The sequence below is a fragment of the Homarus americanus genome, unplaced genomic scaffold, assembly GCF_018991925.1.
Source record: "Homarus americanus isolate GMGI-L3 unplaced genomic scaffold, GMGI_Hamer_2.0 scaffold24050, whole genome shotgun sequence".
NCBI lineage: Eukaryota > Metazoa > Arthropoda > Malacostraca > Decapoda > Nephropidae > Homarus > Homarus americanus.
The window spans coordinates 540001-558196 of NW_024736661.1; positions in this window are offsets into that span (position 1 = coordinate 540001).

Genomic DNA, 18196 nt, shown 5'->3' on the forward strand with positions numbered 1-18196 from the left:
CGATAACAATATGAAGGATTCTCTCTCTCTCTCAACAACAAATCGCTGTACAGTAGTAGCAAATTTACATTGTCATTATATATTATTATTATTACACGAGGACCTGTTCTCCCAAGTAACTATTTCTCTTAGACGGGATACTGAGTTTAAATATCTGTAGTAATAGTAGTAGTAGTAGTAGTGAGTTCTACAAGTACTTACAAACAACTAAGTCAAAACATAAATTTTATAACAAAATATAGTGAGAGGACCAGCACCATATACCTGACAACAGCAGCAGGTGTAGTGTAGATGATAGTGGTAGTAAGAGCGGTAGTAGTAGCGGCGTGAGAGGTTGGCTGGTTGACCTAGATCACTATCTACTTAACCATAGCCAGGCAGTCCGTCTCCAAGGCCAGCACAGCAGTGAATGTGTCCTCCCTACCACATAATATACTGCTTCACTGACCTATATTGTATGTGTCACCTACCAATACATACCTGGTGTGTTAATTGTTACCTACCAATATATACCTGGTGTTTAATTGTTACCCAATATAATTTTGATTTATTTGAGTAACTATAAGAATTTAACATAGCTTTCTGTAACGTAAATAATCTAACATAAGAACATAAGAACATAAGAATGGAGAAACTGCAGGCGTATGTGGTCATTCATACTGGCAGTCCTGTTTATATCTAACCCCTATTGCTCATATGAGCATCCAACATGTATTCATTAAGATATAATTTGCTAAATAGTCTTTAGCATAGCATAGGATACAGCTGAGAGAGAGAGAGAGAGAGAGAGAGAGAGAGAGAGAGAGAGAGAGAGAGACAATGACCTCTAAACCCTGATCCACTGAGCTGTTACTACCATGGAAGACCCTCTTCACTCTACCTTGGCCTCAAATTCAATTCTCAACCAATAACCTCCCATCTCACTACCTTCACCCTCCTTGCCTCATCATCCTCACCACCTCACCTCCTCCTGCCCCATCATCTCACTCACCTCACTCTCCTCCTTGCCCCATCATCTCACTACCTCCTCACTTCTCCTGCCTCAATCTCACCTCCTCAACCACACCCTCATCTCACTACCCCACTTCTCCTTGTCTCATCATCTCACCACCTCCCTGCCTCACCTCACCTCAACCACACCTCTCTCATCCCAATGGCCTCACCTCACCTAACAGTAACTAACGGGAGGAGGGATCATTTCCGTTCGAGTGTCACCTGTTTTTTCTTGACTTCTGTTTAACGGGAAGGAAGGGTGATAAATTTTGCTCACAGGCGTTACTGTTGGTTCAGGTCGTTACAGTTGTCATGACCCGTTAACGGTTCCTTTTGTAATAATACTTCAGGGTTTAGGTGTGATTGTATAATTGTTGTTGTTGTTGTTGTTACTGTTGTTGTTGTTGTTGTGCCATTGTTGTTGCTGTTACTGTTGTTGTTTTCACCTCGTTATATTGTTTTTATTATCTTATGTTCATTCATCTATCTATCTATCTATCTATCTATCTATCTATTTATCTATCTATCTGGCTTCCGCCCGCGTTCATCTATCTATCGCATTCTATCGCTCCAAGATAGTTAGTGGATGAGCTGCCAGTTTGGTTTATTCTTCCACCTTTTTAAAGTTGAACAAAGCGCGTTAAAACAATGGACCGCTAACTGGACCGCTAACTGGACCGCTAACTGGACCGCTGACTGACCGCTAACTGGATCCGCTAACTGGACCGTTTTATTTGTCGGACGGCGTAAAAAACTGACCTTTACTCAGGGGGAGGACCCACCTAAACTTTCTTTCACTTGGGTATACGCATTGTAACCCACCCTCCCAAATATTAAATCCCATTGTTGTTGTTGTGGCTAACGTGTAATGGCGTGTAACCTGATATGCGACGTCACCGACACCTTCTGTGATAAACAGCGGTGTTGTGGTGATGCTGTCTCTTGTGACACTACCTAAGGCCACCACGGTTGGGGCCCGAGATGACTGGTTTATGATGAAAAATAATAATAATAATAATAATAACATAATAATAATAAATAATAATAATAATAATAATAATAATATAATAATATACACACACAACTAGCAACAACCACAATAACACCTACAACAAACAAAATCAACCACAAATAATAACACCCACAACCACACACAATACCTTACAACCACAACACCACTACAACACATTAAGTACAACACTAACCATAATCACTACAACAATGACACCCACAACCACAATAACACTACAACCACAATAACACCCATTAAACCACAACAACACCCACTACAAACATTAAGTACAACACTCAACCACAATCACTACAACAATGACACCCACAACCAAGCAATAACACTCACAACCACAATAACACCTACAAACCACAACAACAACACTCATAACTACAAATAATAACACCTACAACCACAACAATAACACTCACAACCACAATAACACCCACAACCACAACAATAAATGCACCACAACCACAATAACACCCACAACCACAATAACACCTATTAAACCACAACACAACACCCACAAACCAACACCTACAACCACAACCACAATAACACCACCACAACCACAACTACAACACCACACACAAACAACACCACACCACCACCAACTACCACAACAATGCCACCACACACCACAACCACCAATAACACCCACAACACACAACCAACACCTACAACCACAATAACACCCACAACCACAATACCACACAATAACAACAATAACACCACAGCACACACACCACCAATAACACCTACAACCACAACCAAATAACATCACAACCACAAATAACACCCACAACCACAACAATAACACCCACAACCACTTACTACAACCACAACACCCACAACCACAACAACAACCACCTGACAACCAAATAACACCTACAACCACAAATAATTAACACCCACAACCACAACCACAACCACACAACCACAACAACTTTACCACCACAACCACAACAATAACACTCACCCACAAACTTTCTAACACCCACAACCACAACAACACCACCACCACAATAACACCCACAACCACAATAACACACCACAACACCACAAACGACACCTACCCACATAACCAACAACTTACCCACAACCACACAACACTCACAACCACAATAACACCCACAACCACAACAATAACACTCACAACCACAATAACAACCACAACCACAACAATAACACCCACAACCACAATAACACCCACAACCACAATAACACCCACAACCACAACAATAACACTCACAACCACAACAATAACACTCACAACCACAACAATAACACTCACAACCACAATAACAACCACCACAACCCAATACAGTTGTGATCCACCTCTCGCCATGACTAGCGGTCTCACACCAGCTCGCCAGGTAAGGGTTTTCCCCGCTATCTGGGTTCTGCCCCCTGGGTTCTGCTCTCGTCTGCTTCCGGGTTCTGTTGAGGTGTTTAAACAGGTTTTATATCGGGTTTTTTCCAGGGTTCTGATGAGGTTTAAATCCGGGTTTGTTGAGGTCTGAGTACGGGTTTAACTGTGGTCTGCCGAGGACATACTAGGAGTCTGCTGGGGTATATCTATCTACATATCTATCCATCTATCTGCCCACATATTTATTTATCGATCTATCTACCCACATGTCCATCTATCTATCTATCCAACACCTAACCTAACATTAAATTGCTCGCTACATGACAATTTCTATCAGTGAGTTAAAATCCTCCTCAATATAATTAAGTGTTCGTCATTACCTGTCTACCTGTTACCTGTAGCTCTTTAATTACCTGATATACCTGTGTGTTACGGTGACGAGCTGCTCTCATCACGGTTACAACTTTCACACTACAGAAGAGAGAGAGAGAGAGAGAGAGAGAGAGAGAGAGAGAGAGAGAGAGAGAGAGTAATTAACCTCCAGTATTGCCCACCTGGTGATAGAGGTGACCTAGACTGGTGGTGAAGGAAAGCCAGTAGACGGTGTAGGATCCCACCATGTCAAGGAGATGTTTGAAAGCCGTGTACTGTTCTTGCTGCCATGGCTTGTGCTGGTACACTGTTCCATAGGTCTACCAGTCTCTGTGGTGATGATGGTTGTTGTTGTAGTAATGGTGGGGGTGGTGGTGGTGGTGGTTGAAGTAGTGGTGGTGATAGTAGTAGTAGTAATATTAATGTTGCGATGATGTTGAATGTGAATCTCTCTCTCTCTCTCTCTCTCTCCACCCCTTCTCCTTTCAAACAACATTACAGGCAGCTCCAGTCCCTTGACAATATTTGCACCGGTTAAATTTCAACATTGTTTTCTTAGGTGATGAAGCGACCACTCACAGCTCTCGTGCATCTTCACCCCACCCCCTCACCTCACCCTCCATCCCTTACCCAACTGTCGTAACACACAATAATATCGCCCATCAAAAAGTGTACCTCAAGGCCTGGAGTAAATTTGAGAGAGAGGAGGAAGGACACACACACACACACACACACACACACACACACACACACACACACACACACACACACAAAACTCTTAGTGCAGAAATCGCGTATATAGGTAGGTTCTCTTGTCGGCTCACCCCAGGCTGGAAAAGGGTTGGAGGGAGGGAGGGAGGGGAGTCTTGGCGGGGGGAAGGGAGTGACACCCACCGAAATGTAAACAAACTATCGTCTCTGGATTCTCCTTATTATCGTTGTGTTTACAGTTTAGTCATCCGAGACAACCTGTGTATATAACCTGACACTACATTACCCCACGTGATGAATAGTGTTAAGATAATCCATGTTGGTGGAAATAGTATAAAGGGAGTATTGGCCGTGCGTCTGGCAGTGTTGTGGAGGGGGAGAAGTGGTTCGCCTACTGACATACTGACTGGCTGGGCTTAATACTCATTTCACTCCCTCGCCACACACACACACACACACACATACACACACACACATACACACACATACACACACACACACACACACACACACACAAACACACACACACACACACACACACACACACACACACACACACAAACACACACACACACACACACACACACACACACACACACACACAAACACACACACACACACACACACACACATACACACACATACACACACAAAACACATGTCATCAATAATATCATTGTCAATAATATCTCTCACACACCTCATGTTCTCATCCTTCGTTTTTCCCTAATGTGTTATTCAATGAAGATGCTGTTTTATAAATTCGGATATCTCTGAAAGTATTGATATTAACCGGACCTGAAATTGAGGTCAGTTATCGCACCTTGCCCATCTGTTTAACCATTTTACAGACGATGGCTTAGACTGTCACCCTCCCTTAAGGCTTCAGTGATTAAACCATCATCTCTAAGGGATTAAACATATATCGAAAAGGTCCAAACAAACACCAGGATATCAAATTATTGTCCTCGCAGAGTTAAACAGTTGTCCTCAGAGGGTTAAATCTGACTATTAGAACTTAAAAGCAACTTAAATTGGTGGGATTTTCTATGCGATTAATTTATCCAGTTGTGAGAGAGATATAAGCAGAGAAAGTTGAAGATAACAGAGACAGAGAGAAAGTTAGAGATAATTCAGAAAGAGAAACGTGGAGACAAGAGAGAGAGAGAGAGAGAGAGAGAGAGAGAGAGAGAGAGAGAGAGAGAACATTTACACCACTAACAACTACAGTAGCAGTATGTTATAGTGTGTTACTTTTATTCTTATTATTATAACCCATATTTAACTAAGGAAACATTGGTGTAGGAACCGAACCTAACCTAATATATCTTATCCAAACCCAAACTTACCTAACTTAACCTGACCTAACCTAACCTTATCTATCTTATCCTAACTAAACTTACCTTACCTAACCTGACCCTCTTCCCCCCCCCCAATGGCGTTAAAGAGTGGTTAATCCAAAGGTGAGATAATCTAATACCGGAAATGATTCGGGTAATAAGAGAAAAGAATTAGTACGAAAAGAGACAATGAAGAGTAAAAAACGATACAAATCAAAATAAAATAAATATGTGAAAAGTAAAAATATCTTTGCTGTGTGTTAGAGTGTTGAAGGTATCGCCAATGTTCTTGACCCTGATAGTAAGTCAAGCTGTGTCGGTCTTAACATAATATATATATATATATATATATATATATATATATATATATATATATATATATATATATATATATATATATATATATATATATATATTTCATGTAGATCCAATGATAAGATAAATCTTGATAAAATTCGGTTGTGTGATTTTATCAAGATATATATATATATATATATATATATATATATATATATATATATATATATATATATATATATATATATATATATATATATATATATATATATATATATATGCAAGTAAATCAATGTAGGTGCGTGATTCAGGTATATGCTGATAACCACAAGGAAAGAAGAAAATGAAGTTCCTCAGGTTCTTTCCTTGTATATCAGTATATATATATATATATATATATATATATATATATATATATATATATATATATATATCACAACAATTCACCAGGAAACAAATAATGCTGAGTTTGATATAATGAAATGAGACATCTAAGTTGGCAGTACAAGATGGTCTTTATCAAGTACGTTCACACAACCTTGTGTATGTATGTGTAGTTTATCTCTGTGGTTTACCTCTTATATGACCCCCCACCCCCGTGTGTGTGTGTGTGTGTGTAAAACAGAACATGAGTGAACTATATGTCAGGGCGTTTTACTACTGCGGCTACACGGTGTTTCTCTCGTCCGTAATGTAAACAAACTATCAGCTGATGTCACGTGTTGTACCTCTTAAATGTATATACTATTACCTATGTTATGAATGAATACCTTCACCTATAACTATATTAAGTTAATCTAGCATAACTTAGCTCGACCTTCCAAACTTAATTTTTCCTTCCCAATTTTACCTAACCTAACCCAATATATCTTAATCTTATCTAAACTAAAACAAAGGTAACTTAATTTAGCCTCGGATGGCTTATCTTAACTTAATCTAATACCTACAATGATAGAAGTTATAAAATAAGCATTTTTTTCGTCAGCAGGGGTGTCATCCTCAAGGGGTATTGCCCGCTGAAGTAACGCCCGATCCGGTAAATTTTGTTCATGGCGCAGTTCAAGTGATCACCTCCGTCAGGACTGCAGAACAAAACAAAGTATTGCAGCAGCAGGGGGGGAGGGGGGGGGGGCGTCGTCCACCATCACCCCGGCCTGTGCCTGAGAGAAAGGCTGCACTGATACCACCACTCGTCCACCACCTTTCACAATATACTCCCCGGCCTTTTACTACCTGGGAAGTGTTTCAAGGACGCTGGAAGCCTGTTGGTGTGGCCAGTTTTTACCAACCAGGAGTAGTAGGAGGAGGAGGAGGGCAGGGCTAGTTCTTGTCGCGGAGGAGGATGAGGAGGATGGCGCCGTCTCTACCCCACCTCTCACTGATAGATATATAAAATAGCTACTTATTCTATGCAATACCCATACAATTTTATATTGATACAACTTGTGTAGAGACACTACAGATATACAAAACAAAGGTAAAAAGTTAAGTTAATTCACGCAAAGATAATCCCCTCAAAAACCCGTTAGCATTACTCTCCTTCCGTGTTTACATCTTCCCTCTCTCACTTCCTCCATCTTGTTTATTTATGATGCGGTAAAGAGTCAGGTGGTGGTTAGGATTTTCTTGAGTAAATAAAACTTGTCGTGTGGCTTGTGTGAAGTGCACGGTACCCCCTCACCCCCCCTCACCCCTCACCTCTTACTGTGTTTTCCCTCAGTTTTGCCCCGCCCTGCACCTCTCTCTCACATCAATACTTACTCTTATATCTAATAATCTCCCCTGTCGTCATACACAGTACCTGATGAACACACGGGCCTTTATTATTAACTAGTCCAACAAACGAGTTATCAAAACAACATGGTGGCGCACGAGAGCGGAAAAAGGGGGTATAATGTAACCAGAGAAAGAGAGACAATTGATGCTGTTTATGTTTGTGACAACACAGGAGGAGGACCAGGTTGTGTAAGAGGTGACCGCCGCGGCCTACTGTCAGTCGGTGTTGTGTGGTAACCTTAAAGCAAAGGCCAACCACAGGACGATTGTGCTCTGTTCACCTGCTGGGGGAGGGGCAGGGGAGGTACCTAGGTCGAATTTATGACCCGTCTGCCGTATTATTCTCGGAAACGAATAATGAAAAGTATTACTAGTGGCTGGTGACCCGGGCTCCGTGTTGGTAAATGATAGAGATTACACATAGGGCTGCCAGGCTTGTTAACATTGTGACGTCATTACAACAGTGAGTGTTAAAGCATACGGATATCATGAATGTTATGCCCTCAGCTAATTTCACCTGATGATTGGACACCCTCATATTAACCTAACCTAAACCCAGAGGTAGCATTTGGGTGCTTAATCCTCGGGTGTTTGTATGCTGGTTAGGTCAGGATTAGTTAAATAAGTTTAGGTAGTTAAGGTAAGTTAGGTAATGTTAGGCTAGTGTTGGTGTGGTTAATGTTCAGGTGATCTGGAGACAATAAAGATAACTATCACAGTATAATAACTCGAACACACACACACACACACACACACACACACACACACACACACACACACACACAGAGTACCACATACACCACGGATAAGACACTGTTAACACATGTTCCGTATAATAAAACGTCGTCAGCACGAGCAATCTACATACCGCCAGACGTAGGAGTCACGCCACACACCAGCCTCCCCCCCTCCCTCCCTCTCCATCTACCTCAAGTTCCTCCCTACAGTATCTTAACACACACCATCATCTGTGTGTGTGTGAGAGAGAGAGAGAGAGAGAGAGAGAGAGAGAGAGAGAAAGGAGAGAGAGAGAGAGAGAGAGAGAGAGAGAGAGAGAGAGAGAGAGAGAGAGAGAGAGAGAGAGAGAGAGAGAATGAATTTAGCGGAAGTCGTGGATGCTGTGAGACAGAATTAGGTAGGTCATGAGTACAGGCGACACCCCTCCCCGCTCCACCCTGCCCCTCCCCGTCCCGCCCTGCCCTGCCCTGCCCTGTCGTGTCGTGTCCCGCCCTGCTCTGCCCTGCTCCTCCCCGCCCACCTCACTCACACATAATAGAGACAGAGAATGTACACTAAAAACAATATCTACACCTCACTCATCAGACGTCATATAGCAGCAGCCGCTACGACAGACTACAGCACAAAACCGCTAACACACAAGGAAAAATAACCTCACCGTTGCTACAGTTGAGCGACAACGTGATAAGAATAACCGCTAACTTTAGTCTCCCACCAACTGACGCCACCTCCAGCTAACTTAATGGTTCGGCTAATATCAACTAGGTGATTCAGCAGCAAGCAGATACAAACTGTGGTGATTAAGACTACTGAAGCTCGTTATGTGAGGTGATTCAGCAGGACGGTACGGCGAGGTGCGACGGTTTGTTAAGGCTGCTGGCACTTACTATGTACAGTATATACAGTATAGATTCCCCCAAAATAATGTTTACGGATTTAACTAATTAAGTACTTCCAGAATAACACAAAAACACCAAAATCATACCTCAGAAACCCAAAGTTGGCGAGTAATAGCTTTGAAAAGTCATTAAAATCTTTCAAGCGTCATTATGACCACTACTTACCCTGCAATCGAATTGTGGACCCATAGACTGGGAGTCGGGCTGCCCAGTAGTACCTATACTGAGACTTAACAAATTCCAATTTTCTCCCAGAATTGGAATTTAAGCAGTCGCCTTCATTCTCACCCTTCCTGCCTTAATTGTCTATGTTCATAAGACAGATAGATGGATAGACAGATAGATAGATAGACAGATAGATGGATAGACAGATAGATAGACACGGACAGATAGGTAGATACATAAAATGGAAGTTATCCTGAAAATGTGAGAGGATGGAGGAATTGTCAGATCATAGAAAACCTAAACGTGAGGGTAGACTAATTACCTCTCATTTATTACACAATTTCTCTCCTTAGATGTCATTAAATAGATTGTAATTAAGATGGGTATAATTACTGAAATCCTTGATGATTATGACGTCATATCCGGCCATTGAAGAGGCTTGGGCGTGAAGGGAAAGGTGGACCCACGCCCATGCACTGCACTTTCACCCACACGCTTGCCCATGTTAGTACTGTATGTCATGTGGTTGAAGACTTTAGTGGCTCTTGTTGTCTAGTGTATGATTCTATACTTATAAATACATGTTTAAAGTATTCTGGTTTGGTTAGGTTTGGTTAGGTTAGGTTAAGACAGATTCAACCTTCCTAGAGCGTGAGGGTAAAGTGGTCCACAGACAGACAGACAGACTGTACCTGACGATGTGTATTCTCTATTTGCACTCCTTTAGGCACACAAGCCAAGGAGGTGTGAATATAACATGTGTTGACAATGAGGTGAGGTGGGGGTGAAGGCTGGGGGGGAAGTTACATTCCTTGTGGTAGAGGACCGGAACTACGTGAGGAGGGAGGGAGAAAGGGGGAAGTGGTAGAGGGGAAGGGAGGGGTAGGATGTAGGAGGGTAACCACTTAACCACGTCTCCGTTATGACCCCCCACCCCCCTCACTACCTTCAAAGACCAGTTACGAGTGTGTGTGGGATAGTAACAATAACAACCACAAAAACAATAACAAAAATAAACAACAATAATAATACGGTAATAAAATTATGCAGTAATAACGAATTACCTGAACAAATATTACACATATTTATTTTAGTCATTAGTGTTAATACTCTTCTTATATATAATAATTACTGTATATATCTGAGGTCCATTACTTTATATAACACCACCATCGTATCCTTATATCAAGTCTGATTAATAAACTGTATATACGGAGTTATACACACACATGGTTCATACACTCCAACACTCCATGGTTCATACACTCCATGGTTCATACACTCCAACACTTCATGGTTCATACACTCCAACACTCCATGGTTCATACACTCCAACACTTCATGGTTCATACACTCCAACACTCCATGGTTCATACACTCCATGGTTCATACACTCCAACACTCCATGGTTCATACACTCCAACACTTCATGGTTCACACACTCCAACACTCCATGGTTCATACACTCCAACACTCCATGGTTCATACACTCCAACACTCCATGGTTCAAACACACTTCAACACTCCATGGTTCGCACACTCCAACACTCCATGGTTCATACACTCCATGGTTCACACACTCCAACACATGGTCTCCACATGGTTCATACACCCAACACTCCATGGTTCACACACCAACACCCATGGTCTGCACACTCAACACTCCATGGTTCATACACACCTACATGGTTCGCACACTCCAACACTCCATGGTTCATACACTCTATGGTTCACACACTCAACACCCATGGTTCATACACTCCATGGTTCACACACTCCAACACTCCATGGTTCACACACTCCAACACCCATGGTTCGCACACTCCAACACCATGGTTCATACACCATGGTTCACACACCCATGGTCGCACACTCCAACACCCATGGTTCATACACCCATGGTTCACACACTCCAACACTCCATGGTTCATAAACTCCATGGTTCACACACTCCATGGTTCATACACTCCAACACTCCATGGTTCATACACTCCAACACTCCATGGTTCATACACTCCAACACTCCATGGTTCATACACTCCATGGTTCACACACTCCAACACTCCATGGTTCATAAACTCCATGGTTCACACACTCCATGGTTCATACACTCCAACACTCCATGGTTCACACACACTGCACCACACACCATCACAATATACACTCCCTCGGGCAGCATGACGACCCGACTCACATCTGCCCGTTATTATATATTAGAAAATGTATACATGGCCACACGTCTCCTTCATCTATCACTTACCTGTCGAACGAATGATAGAGAGAAAGCTGGATAAAAGAAATGTATAGGAGAGATGGAGAAGAAATATTAACAATACGTACATGGACAAATATTATTATTATTATTATTATTATTATTATTATTATTATTATTATTATTATTATTATTATTACTATTACAGATTAATCTACATATTAGTAAGAGACAATTTGATGCTACAGAACTACAAATATGACTAATAATAATAATAATAATAATAATAATCCACACTTTCACAATGACTCAGGCAATTTACTATCGTTTGAGTTATTATCGCGTCACTTTAAGTCACGAAGGATCATAAAACATTCCAGTGATTTGTATAAAGTACTTTAACAACCAGTTATTATACAAGTAGTATAATCATTGAACAAAATATAAAAATATATTTGATTAAGTCATTGTTCAGGTATTTCCAGCAACATGATACCTCTAGAGCAGTGGTTCTTAACCTTTTTGGAGTCACGGACCCCTTTGAGAAGCTGGTGAAAGCTATGGACCCCCTCCCTAGAAAAATGCACATAAGCACATAAACACAACTTTGCATGCAATGAATATACTTTATTTTATTGAAAATTCATTGCCTCATACAGTGTATGACATACACAAAGTATGAATAAAGTAAACAATCTTAACAAAGAATTATGTTTCACACTTTTTTATGCAAAATTAATGGCCACTCCATACAAAAATGAAATACAATCATCTTGTGCAAATTAAACAAAACAAAACTTTAATTCTGCTCAAAAGTTCATTTCAATGAGAAGGTTGTTGTTGTTGTTTGGCTTGAATAAGAAGAGGAAACTGCGGAGTGGTCTTTGACAAGGTAACACGCATGTCATCTTTGACATCCAATCGATTTCGACTTTTCGTTTTGATAGAAACAATTGCTGAAAACCCTGACTCACAAAGGTATGGAGTAGCAAACGGAATCAGAGCACCCATAGCTCGCTTTACCAGACGAGGGTAGGCTTGTGTCAACGCACACCAGAATTCTCCAAGGCTCTTCGAGTTGAATTCATTTCGTAACATTTCCTTTGTCTTCAGGTCAATGAGGTCATCTTTGGCAAGGTCTTCATCACTGATACAGTCTATGTCGGCAAGGAAAGGATTACGAATCCATGTTTCAACTTTAAGGTCACCTGAGCAGAAGTAACCTTTGAAAGAGTTCTGCAGAGTATCCAGATGTCTGCAGAATTCTGCCTGCAGAGAAATTGACAGGGCCTTGTCTCTCTCGATTCCATCCTGCAGAAGCACTTCCTCTAACATTGGAAAGTTTGCATAGTTGTCTGCCTCCAACCTCCTCTTCCACAGTGGCAGCTTGGCCAGAAAAGCTTGCAGTCTTTCAGCAAAATCCATAATGGTGACTCCAGGGCCTTGAATCGCAAGATTCACCTCATTCATATGGCCAAAAATATCCGCCAAGTAGGCCAAGCCATGAATGAACTCCTCACTGTCAAACTGTTCTGAGAGTGAGCTTTCTTTTTCTCTCAAAAAAAGTGAAACTTCTGCTCGAAGTTCAATCAAGCGCTTCAAGATTTGTCCTCTGGAAAGCCAGCGAACATCTGTGTGGTAGAGAAGAACTTCATATTCTGCTCCCATTTCTTGACAAGACCTCTTGAAAACGCGATGGTTCACAGCCCTGGCTCTGATGAAGTTGACGACTTTCACGCCAGTAGACAAGACTTCTTTCAGAATTGCTGGCAGAGTCTTTGACGCCAATGCATGCCGATGTAGAAAACAATGGGTCACGATGACCTGAGGAGCTTCTTTCTTCACCAAAGCAGCAAAACCAGATGTGTTGCCAAGCATCGCAGGTGCTCCGTCTGTGCACAGAGTACCAAGATTTTTCTTCCAGTCGAAGTTTTGCTTGGCAAAGAAACTATTCACCATTTCTAAGATGTCGATGGCCTTTGTAGTTTCCAAAAGGGGCTCACAAAATAGGAATTCTTCTTTGATGGCATCAGCATGCATATAACGGAAGAAAGCAGGAGCTGGCTGCACTGAGAGACGTCAGTAGTTTCATCTAGTTGCATGCTGAACGGAAAAAATATAGTGAATATAAATGTTAAATTTTTATCTGACCTTCACGGACCCCCTGAAGCCCAGGGGTCCATGGACCCCAGGTTAAGAACCCCTGCTCTAGAAGATCTGGGTTCTTATGGAGAGCTCGGTAACAAAAGTTAAATTATATGTTAAAAAAGTTTCTAAATAATTATATATTTGTTCAAACCGCATTTTCCACGCATAATTTCAGAAAATGCGAAGATACCCAGTGACGATCTAGATAAATATGTTTTAATCTAAGTGGTGTGGTGTGTTTTTCTGAAATATTAGACTTGTAGGAATTTATTTATGTACAATGTTTATCTGAGTTAAGTTTCTAAAAGATATATATATATATATATATATATATATATATATATATATATATATATATATATATTTTATATATATATATATATATATATATATATATATATATATATATATATATATATATATATTATATATATATATATATATATATATATATATATATATATATATATATATATATATATATATATATATATACATATATATATATATATATATATATATATATATATATATATATATATATATATATATGCTGCAGCAGAGACACATTAAGCAACTATCAGTGTTTCCTTTACTGTGAAGTTGTGGCTTAACAGTTGGCGGGAATGGAGTTGTGGGTTCGTATCCCTTGGGCTGGTCGGTTAGACTCCGTACCAAGCGGGAACTGTCGTCTGAGAGCCATCGGTGTTATCGTTTTACCCAATCATAAACTTTTAAACAGAAACCACTCAAATATCCATCCTCGCTGTCGACTTCCCCACACGTCTAACACCATAAGTCTGCACCGTACACACTAACACCTACAGTGGAAATAAGGAGTTTTTAATGTTATTTTTCGAGTCATCTTAGTTGAATCGACTTGCTGTTACCAACTGCATGTATACCCGCACTTACATAGTCTATGAACCAATGTGACCTTGTATGATGATTTTAGGGAATAATCATCTATTAAACTTTCTATAAAAACCTGCCACAACTTTTAATAGTATTCAGTTATTTAAGAACGAGGTCACAGCTACCAGTGGACAACCTACCACAGACACACACGAATCCACGATACACTCATAGTACATATATACGCATGAATCATTTGGTCCAAGTTTCTCCGCAGTAATAACAGGGCACTGGAGTAACTACCTCTGCTGACGTGAGGTTACAATTAGTGATAATTAATGCGTAGAATACAGTCAACCCCCCCCCCCCCACACCTTTCTCCCCCACCCTTTCCACCCCTCCTTCCCCTTGCTCTCACTCACACCCAATTCCGGTCTACTTGTGTTAAGGAGGATGTAATGGGTGGTTACGACCTTGTGTGTGTGTGTGTGTGATTACTGACCCTGCAATAGTTAAGAGAGAGAGAAAGCATGATGCAGTTCCCGTTTCATCTAACTCCTGAACTTTTTTCCTCCTGACGAATTATTGGAACGACGCGAATCCCGTTGTTTCCAGCCATTAATCTGCTCTATGATATGTGTCACACTTTCTACCATGCGCATTTTATCAACATATTTTTATGGATGATGAAAACTATTCCCGTGTACTACAATACCTCAGGGAAAAATAGACCTTATAGTACCTTGATAATAAGATAAATTTTCACCATTAAGTTCTTATGAGGATACGCCTCTACCGTCCTTGTCACAGGAGTGAGTAGCGCATCACGTTATCGTTCACTTCTCTCAATTAAACTCAATAAATGCATAGTTTCATCCCTTAATTTAAATCAATGTTTTTAATTAATTCGACAATTAATTAATGATATAATAATAAGGCTAAGGAATGTACACGACAAAAGTGGATGGTTGGTGGAGATAAATGAGACATGTCGAAAAACTGTGAATTTCTCAGCCATCTTACGCTCTACTTCTGCTGGTGTTTGAAGGAATTTACTTCACCTCCCAAGTGAAACGTTTTTAGGGCGACAAATTCTTTGTGACCCAAGGTTTGTGACCAAAAGTTTCAGACCCAATGTGTGACCCAGCATTTGTGACCCACGGTTTAAGACCCAACGTGTAACCCAAGGTTTGTGAACCAATGCTTCGAACCCAAAATTTGCATATCTTAATGTTTGTAACCCAAGGTTTCGGTCTCCGAAGTTTGTGACCCAGGGTTTGCGTATCTTACTGTTTGTGACCCAAGGCTTATGACATTTGTGGATCAGTGTTTGCGAACTGTTTGTGCAGCCAATTATGACTGAAATGTGCTGTGAGAGCTGTTAACACAACACTATCGTAAACAGGTCAGGCAAAGATCCCATTATTGTCGGACAGAAAGGTGAAATAACCTCATCGTCCTCACCACAAGTCACTTAACATATTTCTGTTGGCCACACTGTCTCCCCAACACTGACGATGCCAACATTTTACTGTAGTTTTCACCTTAACTTCCGCTAAGACTGGTCAGGTAGGTGACCCCCCACTTACCAGGAGGAGGACTTGCCTGGGGTGTCGTGACGCTGCTGACTCTTAAGACATAAAACAATGTTAATGAAACTTAGCGTGTCCACTACACTACACTATATAGGTCTTGGCTCCATGATCACTATTTTCTCTCAATACTTGAGTGTGTTGTGGTCGTGTCCAGCTGTTATGGAGGAACACCGTGAAAATCCTAAACCCTTGTTATTCTCACATCTAATCTTTTTATGGCCAATTCTAGTGTATTTTCTCCCGTATTTAATGAGATAATTAGTATAATTGATTAATTAATATGTAAATTGGTAATTAGGCAAATATAATAATGCAGATGGATGAGAATTGTTTAGTCTACTGTAGCAAATACTGATAAAACTTAATTCAGTCACATCTACTGACAGTATTATCATAAGTAAGTTATATTAATTTTATTAGATTAATATAATGAAGACCTAAGAAGAATTTGTTAATAGTCCGTAAATATGCTCACCTAACCTACCCTCACTTAACTTAATCCACCCTGCCCTACCCTAATCTTTCCCTAACCTAACCTATCATAATCTACCCTACCCTAATTTATCCTATCCTAATACAGTACTGTATACCCAACCCTAATCTAATCTAACACCTACAGATAGAGTTAGTAAGGTTAATCAGGTGAAATAAACTGAGGTGCCTAATCTTCACATGATCTATGTCATTTAGAAATCTTGATACAATGCAAATTAAGATCTCAATCAATTCTTCAAGTAAAAATTTCATGAGAAACCTCAGGAATGGCTTATTATACCCGAGTTAATCTTTCCGAATTCTCGTACCCGGACACCTTGTGGATATTGTCTCTTAAATGTTCGTAAAAGACAATATTCTCGAGGAAATGCAATATTACCAACACTACTACTTTATGAAGAAACATTGTACAGTATTGACAACCCGGGTGGTTTCTGAGGAGTGCAGTTAAAGTATTACCAACACGGAAGCCGTAAGTGCTGGTCTGTTATTACCATACATGTGATCTCTCTATATATATATATATATATATATATATATATATATATATATATATATATATATGCTATCACATTCAGGTGAGCAGACTAGTCTGTACCACCCTGAAGATGTGAATTACACGAAAGCGCTTGGGAATTCTGTGTTTTCTTCTGTGGTTATCAGCATATACAGATCACGCGCACTCAGTGATTATTTGTATATATATATATATATATATATATATATATATATATATATATATATATATATATATATATATATATATACTAAAGTTAGACAGCATTTCTTATCATAACCTGTTACATGATGATGCTGCATTATGTATCATACAAATCAGCATAGTTCAACTGGGATCACCTTCGGTTTGGCGTAGAGGATAAAACAAAAAAAATATTTAATGTCAGTAATAATCTTAAAAATACCTAACCGCCAATTGATCTGTGAGAGATATTTTGTGACGTTCGTTTAGTGGAAATCAAAGCATAGAATTGTCTCGGTACTATCATTTTATACAGTACTGTACTGGCATTATCCATATACAGTACAGTACACGCAGAATCAATGTAATTTTGTTTCGCGATTTCACTTAACATTTAACTACTGTATCTCTATCTATCTAATCCGTGTTTTTTTGTACCTTATTATAGCGTTGGCACTGTTTACGTGTCTCGTGGGCAGACTTGAACGCGGCACACCTCGGCTTCCACCAGTC